Consider the following 10511-nt stretch of genomic DNA (forward strand, 5'->3'; position numbering starts at 1 on the left):
TTCCTCTGTGTGAAGCTAAGATTTGGACCTGAACCTCTGATTAGCGTGTGGAAATGAGCTGGGGGACACATTGGAATAGACTCAGAAGCACAATATCCAACCAACATTGACTCACTAATTACGCCACTTTAGTGTATATCTAACACTTAACAACCAAACCTTAGTGAGAAATAGTGTGTGTGGGAGCTGTACTCCAGTGAGAGTCAGTGTGTGAGGGACCCATACCCCTGTGAGACTAAGTGTATAAGGACCTGTGCCCCATTCAGAATTGGTATCTCGGCAAATCATGTATATTGTGCCTATTGCCTGTATTAATTTGTGGAATAAATGTGTGATGCTACATTTGCTTTAAGGATCACAGATCAGGAGAACTGTGACAGTGGAAAATCTCTGCATTTTAACCCATTGGTACAATTTTCTGCCAGTTCCAGCCTCTCAATATTGCAGGTTCATCTCTCTGAAATAACTTCATATCAGATAGGCGAGGTACAAATCTCCTTCAGTCAGATAGTCCAACACAGCCAGCTCCCCACTCTGATCAGGATAACCATCCAACAATTTAAATACATGTGAGATATTGCAAACCAGGGCATGACATAGACAATACAACCCTGGAAAGGGGGTAGAGGTGCAAGCGCATAGTTCCTTGAAAGTGGCATCGCAGGTGGACAGGGTAGTGAAGAAGGTGTTTGATACGCTTGGCTTCATTGGTCCGTGCATTGAGTATAGGAATTGGAATGTCATCTTGTGGCTGTACAGGACATTGATGAGGCCATTTTTAGAATACTGTGTTCAATTCTGGTCTCCCTGCTATAGGAAAGATATCATGAAACTTAAAAGGGTTCACAAAAGATTTACAAAGATGTTGTCTAGACTGGATGAGTTGAGCTATAAGGGAGAGGTTGAAAGGCTGGGGGTTGATTCCCTGGAGTGTTGGAGGCTGAGGGGTGACCTCATAGAGGTTTATAAAAACATGAAGGGCATTTATTAGGTGAACAGACAAGGTCTTTTTCCCTACTGTAGTGGAGTCTAGAACAAGGGGGAATAAGTTTAAGGTGAGAGGGGAAAGATATAAAAGAGACCTAAGGGGCAACTTTTTCATGGAGAGGGTGGTACGTGTATGGAATGAGCTGCCAGAGGATGAGGTGGAGGCTGGTACAATTGCAACATTTAAGAGGCATTTGGATGGGAATATGAATAGGAAGGGTTTGGAGGGATATGGGCTGGGTGCTGGCAGGTGGGACTAGATTGGGTTAGGATATCTGGTTGGCATGGACAGGTTGGACCGAAGGGTCTGTTTCCATGCTGTACATCTCTATGACTCTATGACTCAATTTAGAAGGGACCTGAGGGGTAACGTTTTCATGCAGAAGGTGGTGTGTGTATGGAATGAACTGCCAGAGGAAGTGATGGAGACTCGTACAATTACAACATTTAAAAGGCATCTGGGTGGGTGTATGAAGAGGAAGGCTTCAGAAGGATATGGAGCAAATGCTGGAAAATGGGACTAGATTAGTTTAGGATATCCTGTTGGCATGGATGGGTTGGACTGACAGGTCTGTTTCTGAGCTGTATAAGTCTATGACTGTTACTTCAAGGTGAAATCTACTGATGTAGAATGCTTACATGGGAGTTAGAAAGAGGATCGTGATTCCCAAGCATCGATGTGTCATGACAACAAAATATTTCTCAAGAGACAATTCCTGTCCTCAATAAAGGACTGATTCACAGAGTGGGTCAGACTCTGATAGATTACAACTTGATGGATTGGAAGGTGAAGACCTCAATCATTAAACTAATTTCCCCAAAATGAAATTTTGGTTTTCAGCAAATGGAGGTGAAGTGTTAGCTGTAACCATGTGAACCTGCAGACTCTGTGATAATTAACAGCACCAATGTTTATGAATAGTGACCCCACACTCCCAAGGCAATGGGTGATGAATTATTACAGCAATGTATAGCGATGTTGCCTCAGTCATGGGCCAGGAACCCAGATGAACTCAACTCAGAAATGTTAACACTAAGCAATGGAGTGGGAGAGATGGGGGCTATACTGCATATGGGAGAGCAGAATGGGGAATGGGGAGAGGCCATAGGGGAGATAGACTCTTACTCTGCGTGTTGTGTTTCACTATCACCAGTCTGGATAGACATTGGGAAGCCTATTCCTGAATGAAGCTTGTCTATTGTACAGCTGTGTTCAGTCTCTGACACCTCCCCAGTGGATAAGGGAATATATCTGATATAAGAGCAAAATCAGGAGCTTGCTTTAAATATTCAGCCTGTCCAGCAATGGCTGTGTCAGCACTTATTGCCTGTCCCTAGTTGTCTTTGAGAAAGCAGTAAAAACTGAAAGAATTGCGGATGCTGTCAATCAGAAACAAAGCAGAAGTTGCTGGAAAAGCTCAGCGGGTCTGGCAGCATCTGTGCGGAGAAATTAGAGTTAATATTTCAGATCTGGTGACCCTTGCTCAGAACTGGCTACCTTCTTGAACTGCTGCAGTCCCTGTGTGATGGGTGGATTCCGTTAGGAGAGAGCTTCAGGAATTTGACCCAAAAACATTGAAGGAATGTGATAGATTTACAAACATTTATGAGCATTTGAATTAGGAGCAGAAGTATCCCCTTCGGCCCTTCAAGTCTACTTCACCATTCAGTAAAATCACAGCTGATCTATGTGTTTAGAATTCCATATTCCCACACATTCCTGATAACAACTGGTTGCCTGCCTAACAAGAAACTATCTATCTACCTACACCTTAAATATTCAATGGCTCTGCCTCTACCACCTTCTGAGGCATAGGGTTCCAAATACACAGAGCCTCTGAGAGAAAAATAAATTGCCTTCATTTCTATCTTGAAAGGGTGCCCCACCATCCTTTCCATGTTCACCTTAACAAGACCATTCAGGATACTGTAAACTTCAATCGAATTGCCCATAGCTTTTCTAAACTCCAGGGGAAATGAACCGAGGAGTCTGATTTTTTTCTCATAAACCAAACTCATTGAACTGCCTCCGATATATTTATGTCAGGGGAATGGCTTGGAGGGGTCCTTGGAGGTGGTGGTGTCATGGGTTTGGAAGGTGCTAAGGAGCTTAACTGAATTTCTGCATTGCATCTTGTGGAGAGTACACACTGCTGCTTTTGAACGTCAGTGGTGGAGGGATTGGAATTTGTGGATGTGATGCCAATAAAGCAGGCTGCTTTTTTCCGGATGTTGTTTGAGTGTTGTTCAGGCTACATTCATTCACACAAGGGAGAGTATTCCATCACATTTCTGACTTGTGCCTTGTAGGTGGTGGACAGGCTTTGGGGAGTTAGGAGGTGAGTTATTTGCTGCAGGATTTTTAGCCGCTGACATGCTCTTGTAGTCATTGCTGTTTTATTGAGAGCCCACTTCATTTTCTAATCAGTGATAACCTCCAGGATATTGAGAGTGGGAGATTCACTGATGGTAACACCATGAAATGATTCTCTCCCACTCAAGATGATTATACCCTGATATGAATATGACTTTCCAATTAACAGCCTAAGCTCAAGGATGGTGTCCAGCTCTTGCTGCATTTGGACACAGCCAGACTCAATGTGTAAGGAGTCATGAAAGGTCCTGAGTACTATAATTATCAATGAACATCTGATCTTATGACACAGGGAAGGTTGTTGCTGGAGCAGCTGAAGATGGTTAGGCACAGGAATCACTGCAGAGATGCCTTGGAACTGAGATGAGTGACTCAAACAACCACAACTTTCCTCCTTTGTGCCTGGTCTGACCCCAACCAACAGAGAGTTTGCTCCTGATACTCACTGATTCCAGTTTTGCTCAGGCTCAATTGAAGTGGTTTTGGTGTCAAGGGCTGTCACTCTCCCCTCCCCTCTGGAATGCAGCTCTCCTGTCCATGTTTGAACCAAGGCTGTAATGAGGTCAGGAGCTGAGTGGCCCTGGCAGAACCCAAACGGGGGTCACTGAGCAGGTTATTGCTGAGCAGGTGCTGTTTGAAAGCACTGTTAATGACACCTTCCATCAGTTTACTGAAAATCAAGAGTAGACTGATGGGGCGGTAATTGGCTGCATTGGATTTGTCCTGCTTTTTATGTACAGGACATACCAAATATCCACATTGTTGGGTAGATGCTAATGTTGTAGCTGTACTGGAAGAGCTTGGCTAGGGTAGTGACAAGTTCTGAACTACAAGTCTTCAGTACCATTTCCAGGATGTTCCTCTGAGAAGTGCAGTTGGAGCTACACATGGGGACAGGGAAAAGAGTAATCGTGAAAGGAGAGTCAATAGTGAGGTATATCAAACGGCACTTCTGCAGTCACATATGTGGCTCCAGGATGCCGGGTTGCCTCCCTGATGCCAGGGTAAAGAGTATCACTGAGCGATTAAAGTGCATTCTGAAGGAGAGTGCAAACAGATATTACGTTTCACATTGGTAGAAAGTGGGATGAGTTCTTGCAACAACAAATAAGACAGTTAGGTAGTAGATTAAAAAGTAAGACCTGAAATGTTGTAATCTCTGGACTACTCTGGTTCCACGTGCTAGTGTGTACCGGAACAGGCAGATGGAACAGATGAAAGATAAGATAAAGAGTGGTGCAGGAGAGAGACCATTATATTCCTGGATAATTGGGTCTAGTTCTGTCCCAGGAGCAGGAGAACCGATGTTTCGAGCATAAACTCTTCATCGGCAATGTGCCTATACTCGAAACATCAATTTTCCTGCCCTTCGGATGCTGCCTGACCTGCTGTGCTTTTCCAGCACCACACTCTCGACTCTGATCTCCAGCATCTGCAGTCCTCACTTTCTCCCAGTTCTGTCCAAGTCTGATGGATTGTTCCTGAACTGAACTATGACCAACATCCTTGCTGGGGGATGTGTTTGCAAGTGCTGCTGATATAGTTTTAAGTTAATTTGGCAAGGAATGGGATTCAGAATGGAGGTAGAATAGGCCGGTAATGCAGCACAGTCAAATATGAGAGAAAAATCAAATGGGTCTGGAAGACAGAGTATATGTAGTCAAGTTAAGGCAAAATCAAGCACAGCGAGATTTGATGCGTTTATTTTAATGCAAAGACTCTGTTGGTTGCACCTCTTTTCTGATAGAGGTTTACAATATTATGGGATGCATAGAACGGATAGTCAGAGTTTTCGTCCTTGGGTAGAAATGTCAATAACTTAGGGATATAGATTTAAGGTAAAAGGGGGTAATTTAAAGATGTGAGAGGCAAGTTTTTTTACGCAAAAGGTGCTAAGTGCCTGGAATGTACTACCAGAGGTGCCGAGATGTGGAGGAGCTGGTGTTGGACTGGGGTGGACAAAGATAAAAATCACACAACACCAGTTTATAGTCCAACAGGTTTGTTTGGAAGCACTAGCTTTCAGACGCTGCTCCTTCATCAGATGGTTTTTTTTAGATTAGATTACTTACAGTGTGGAAACAGGCCCTTCGGCCCAACAAGTCCACACCGACCCGCCGAAGCGCAACCCACCCATACCCCTACATTTACACCTTACCTAACACTATGGGCAATTTAGAATGGCCAATTCACCTGACCCGCACATCTTTGGACTGTGGGAGGAAACCGGAGCACCCGGAGGAAACCCACGCAGACACGGGGAGAACGTGCAAACTCCACACAGTCAGTCGCCTGAGTCGGGAATTGAACCCGGGTCTCCAGGCGCTGTGAGGCAGCAGTGCTAACCACTGTGCCACCGTGCCGCCCACAAGTATAAGATCATAAGACACAGAATTTACAGCAAAAGATTACAGTGTCATGCAACTGAAATGATATATTGAACAAATCTGGATTGTTTTTAAGTCTTTTATCTTTTAGAATAGGTTGCAGGTTTTGGTTCATAAGTATATAAATCCCAGAACTTCTTTTAAATCACCTTCTTGAGATAGGTTTTATAACCAAAGAAGACATCTCAGCTCAGACAATGCATTAAAGGTGTGAGGTTAGAATCTGTCTGTGTCTCTGTCTGGAGTCAGACTGGCTGTACTTCCAAAGTGGAATTTACAAAATATTATATGGATTGACTGCTTGCAGATTGGGTATTTTTTGAGCAAAATAAAATGTATATGCAAGTACAAATTCACCTCATAAACTTGTATGTGTGCGCATGTGCATAAGGAGAGAAAGAGAGTGAGTGTGTGCATGTGAGTGTGAGTGCATGTGAGAGAGTGTGTGTTTGCATGTGTGCAAGCTTGGAAGTGACTGTGTGGTTGTGATGGGGTATAATCCTGTGAGAGGGTGTGTGCATATGTATGAGACAGAGTGTGTGTCTGAGAGAGGGTCTGCGTGAGTGTGTGAGTATGTAAGAGTGTGTGTGTATGTGTGAAAGAGAGAGAGAGAGGGAGTGTATCGTGTACTAGGTTAGGACCTGTAATGTGACACGAACCCAAAGTCTCGGTTGAGGCCATCCCCACGGGCACCGAACTTGGCTAACAGCCTTTGCTCGACCACTTTGTATTGTTGTTTATCCAAATGTCCACTTGGAGGATGGTCACCCGAAGATCCGAGGCTGAATATCCCTGAGCGCTGAAGTGTTCCCTGACTGGGAGTGAACACCCATGTCTGGTGATTGTTGCACGGTGTCCACTCATCTGTCGTTGTAGCATCTGCTTGGTCTCACCAATGTGTCAGGCCTCAGGGCATCCTAGCCCGCAGTGTATGAGATATTATCGATATTGTCTCTGCTTCTATCACCTACCAGAGGAGGTAATAGAAGCAGAGACAATAGGAAAGGTTAAGAGGTGTCTTGATAAATCCATGAATAGACAGAGAATAGAAGGATATGGACTGTGTAGAGGCATTAGGTTTTTAGTTCAGAAAGTCGCCATGTGTTAGTGAAGGGCCTGGTCAAGTGCTGTACTATTCTTTGATAAGGCAGATGAGTTGAGGTTGTTGAGTGATGCATGGGGGTGTGATAACATTGTTATTACAGAGACATGGCTGATGGTTGGACAGGACTGACAGTTCGATATTCTTAAATATAGATTCTTTATGTATGATGGGGAGGTGGGGACATAAAAGAGGAAGTGATATCGCAGTATTGATGAAGCAGTTATTCACTGCAGTAAGGCTGGACATCATAGAAGTTTCCTCAACATGGGTAGGCCATAAAAATACAAAGGAGAAGTGTACAGGAGATCCCCAAACAGTCAGGGAGAGATAGAAAAACAAATTTCAGAGAAATGTAAAAACACTAGGGTAATAATGCAATAATACACCAGTAGTAACAAGGATTAACAAAATGTGAAAGGCTTGGAGGGGGATGAATTAGGAACACAGGATTAAGGCGAGGCCATTCAGCACACTGAGCTTACCCCCACAACTCAGTATGATCTTGGCTGACCAGATACTTCAGTGCCTTTTCCTCACCCTGCCCCCATAACCCTGTACATCACAGATAATCAGAAATCAATTAATCTCTATTTCAAAAATACTCAGAGCTTCCACAGTCCTTTGTGGTAAAGAATTCACTAATCTCTGAGCTAAATGTTTCTTCTTATCTCAGTCCTAAGTGGCATCCCCTTGTTTTTAACATTGTGCTCCCTGGTTCTAGAATACTCATCCAAGGAAATATCTTACCTACATCTTCCCTGTCTATTCCAATGGATATTAGATACATTTCAGTGAGATCACATCTCATTCTTTGAAGCTCAAGAAAATACAGGCAGTTTGCCCAGTCTTTCTTCATTGGAGAATCCTGCCACCCAGGAATAAGTCTGGCGAACCTTTGTCACACTCCCTCTGTAGCAGTAATATATTTCCTGAGATAAGGAGACCAAAACTTCACACAGTACTCCAGGTGCAGTCTAACCTAGCTCCTTTACAATTGACGCAAGACTTCAAAGCTCCTGTATTCACCTCCCTATGTGATAAATGCTAATATCCCAGTTGTCTTCCTAACAGTTTACTGCACCTACATGTTAGCCTTCAGTGACTTGAGAAGGACACAAGAGTCCCTTGGTAACTTTCCAAGAAAGTTACCATCTAAGAAATATACTGCACATCTATTCCTCCTACCAAAGTGGAGAACCTCACGTTTTTCCACAATATATTCCATCTGTTAAGTTCTTGCCCATTCATGAAACCTGTCCAAATCCTCCTGAAGCAGCTTTGCATCTTCCCGACAACATACATTCCCTCTTAGCTTTGAATCATTTGCAAGTTTGGAGATATTACATTTTTTCCCAATCTCCAAATTATTGACATGTATTATAATCAGCTGCAGCCCAAACACAGATCCTTATGACCCCACTAGTCATAACCTGCTGACACAAGAATGACCCATTTATTCCTGCACTATGCTTGCTGTCTGTTAGCCATGCCAGTCATAGCTCCCATCCCATGGGCTTTAATCTTTCTCACAAGTATCTTCTGGCGGCAGGTAGCAGTTGTGGGGGGGCGGGGGGGGGGGGGCGGGGGACTTTATCTAAATCCTTCTAACACTACAGAAATGCTACATAAATACCACATTCATTAGGTTTCTTTTATCAACTGTGTTGGTAACACCTTCAAAACATTCCAAGAAGTTCATCGAACATGTTTTCCTGTTCACAAATCTAATCAATATTATTCAAATAAAAGCAAAATAATGCAGATGATGGAACTTAAAACAAACACAAAATGCTGGCGGAACTCTGCAGGTCTGGCAGCATCCATGGAGAGAGGCACAGAGTTAACATCTTGAGTATGGTATGACACTTCTGTTGTGAAGAAATCATATTGGAGGGCCAAAGGGCCTGTTACTGTATTGTATTGTTCTTTGGATTTGAAAACTTCACTGTTTACGATAGATTCCAGCAATTCCCTACTACTGGTGTAGGACTAACAGATCTGTATTTCTCTATTTTCTCTTTCATTTCCTTCTTCAATAATAGGGTGACATTTGCTTCATTTCAATCCATTGGAATCTTCTAGGATCTATAGAATTTTGGAAGATAATTGCTAATATATTGACTATCTCTGTAGCTATCTCCTTCAAAACTCTGGCATGAACAGCATTAGGTCCTGGGGAATTATCAATTTTCAGCCCCATTAATTTCTCCAATACAATTTCTTCTTACGAATACTTAGTCAATTCTTTATTTTCCATAGCCAATTCATCAAGTGTATCTAGGACACATTTTGAGACAACAAGCAGAAAGTTCAAGAAGGATTATTGATCCAAATCCAACCAATTTAATGGATTGCACCATCATCTTGGTATAGAGGAGATTCACTAGGATGTTGCCTAGGCTGCAGCAATTCAGCTATGAAGAGAAACTGAGGGTGGAGTTATTTTTCTTAGATAGAGAAGACTGAGGAGGGAATCTGATTAAGGTGTACAAAGTTATGAAGGGCACATATATGGTAATTAGGAAGAAAGATTTCCCTATACCGTATTAAAGAGATCAAAACCAGGTTCATAGATTTAAGGTAAGAACCAGAAGGTTTAGAGGGAAGATTTATTCATCCAAGGGGTGATGGGTAACTGGAACACACAACTTAAAAAGGATGGTAGACGTGGGAACAATCACCAACATTAAAGAATTATTTATATGAGCCCTTGAAATACCATTGCATACAAGGCTAGCTCTCAAGTGCTAGAAAGGAGGACAATGGTAAATAGGTGCTTGATGACCGGTATGGCCATTATGGGTCAAAGGGCCTCTTTCTGTGCGGTAAAACTCTGACTCTAAAACAGACTTAACTGTAAGAGATAGCATTTGCTGAGATAGGGAAGATGCAGTAATTCAACTCCCTCCCTATTATCTCTTCTTTTTAATTCCTTGACATTTTACATGGGTGACATTCCATTAGCTTTACAGAGGGCTTTTCCAGACAGTTACTGAATTTACCTCCACAGTTCATTTTTGTAGCAGTCCCCTTTTTTTAACAAAAAAAAGTTGGAGATATAAGTTGAAAATGGCTATTTTGGGTTTTGATCATCATTGTAACAAAGGCAGGAGGGTCACAGTAATGCAAATGCTGAGGCTAGAAGGGACAGAAGGCTGTGAAGCTGCACTCAGAAGGGCAGTGAGCAAATGATAGGACAGTGCAGTTGTTATCTTGGCAACTCCAGTGAAGTCTTGGAACTTTTTTGCAACATTGCATATATACCCGGGGAGTTAAGCTCTTGGCATTAACATCTTTAATAACCTTTTACCCCAGATATTTTTAATCAACTTGTTCAGATGCATTTTGACACATCTCTGCAGCAGGTGGGACTTGAATCCAGGCTTTCTGGCCCAGAGGTAGGAGCACTCCCACTTGTGCCACAAGAGTCCTAAGCACGGAAACACCTAATCAGTCACCTCTTCAGTGATTGATGTTCATATATGGTTTGTTCAGACATGTTATGACACACCACTGGAGAATGTGGGATTTGAACCCAGACCTTCTGGTCTAGAGATAGGGATGCTACAGTGACGGAGGCCATGTCTGATGCCTCCTGATAAGGAGAGGTTCACCTTTCTCCTTCCAATCCTGGATGTGAAGCTTCACCTCAGCAACA

The sequence above is a fragment of the Hemiscyllium ocellatum genome, chromosome 32 (assembly GCF_020745735.1).
Source record: "Hemiscyllium ocellatum isolate sHemOce1 chromosome 32, sHemOce1.pat.X.cur, whole genome shotgun sequence".
Lineage (NCBI taxonomy): Eukaryota > Metazoa > Chordata > Chondrichthyes > Orectolobiformes > Hemiscylliidae > Hemiscyllium > Hemiscyllium ocellatum.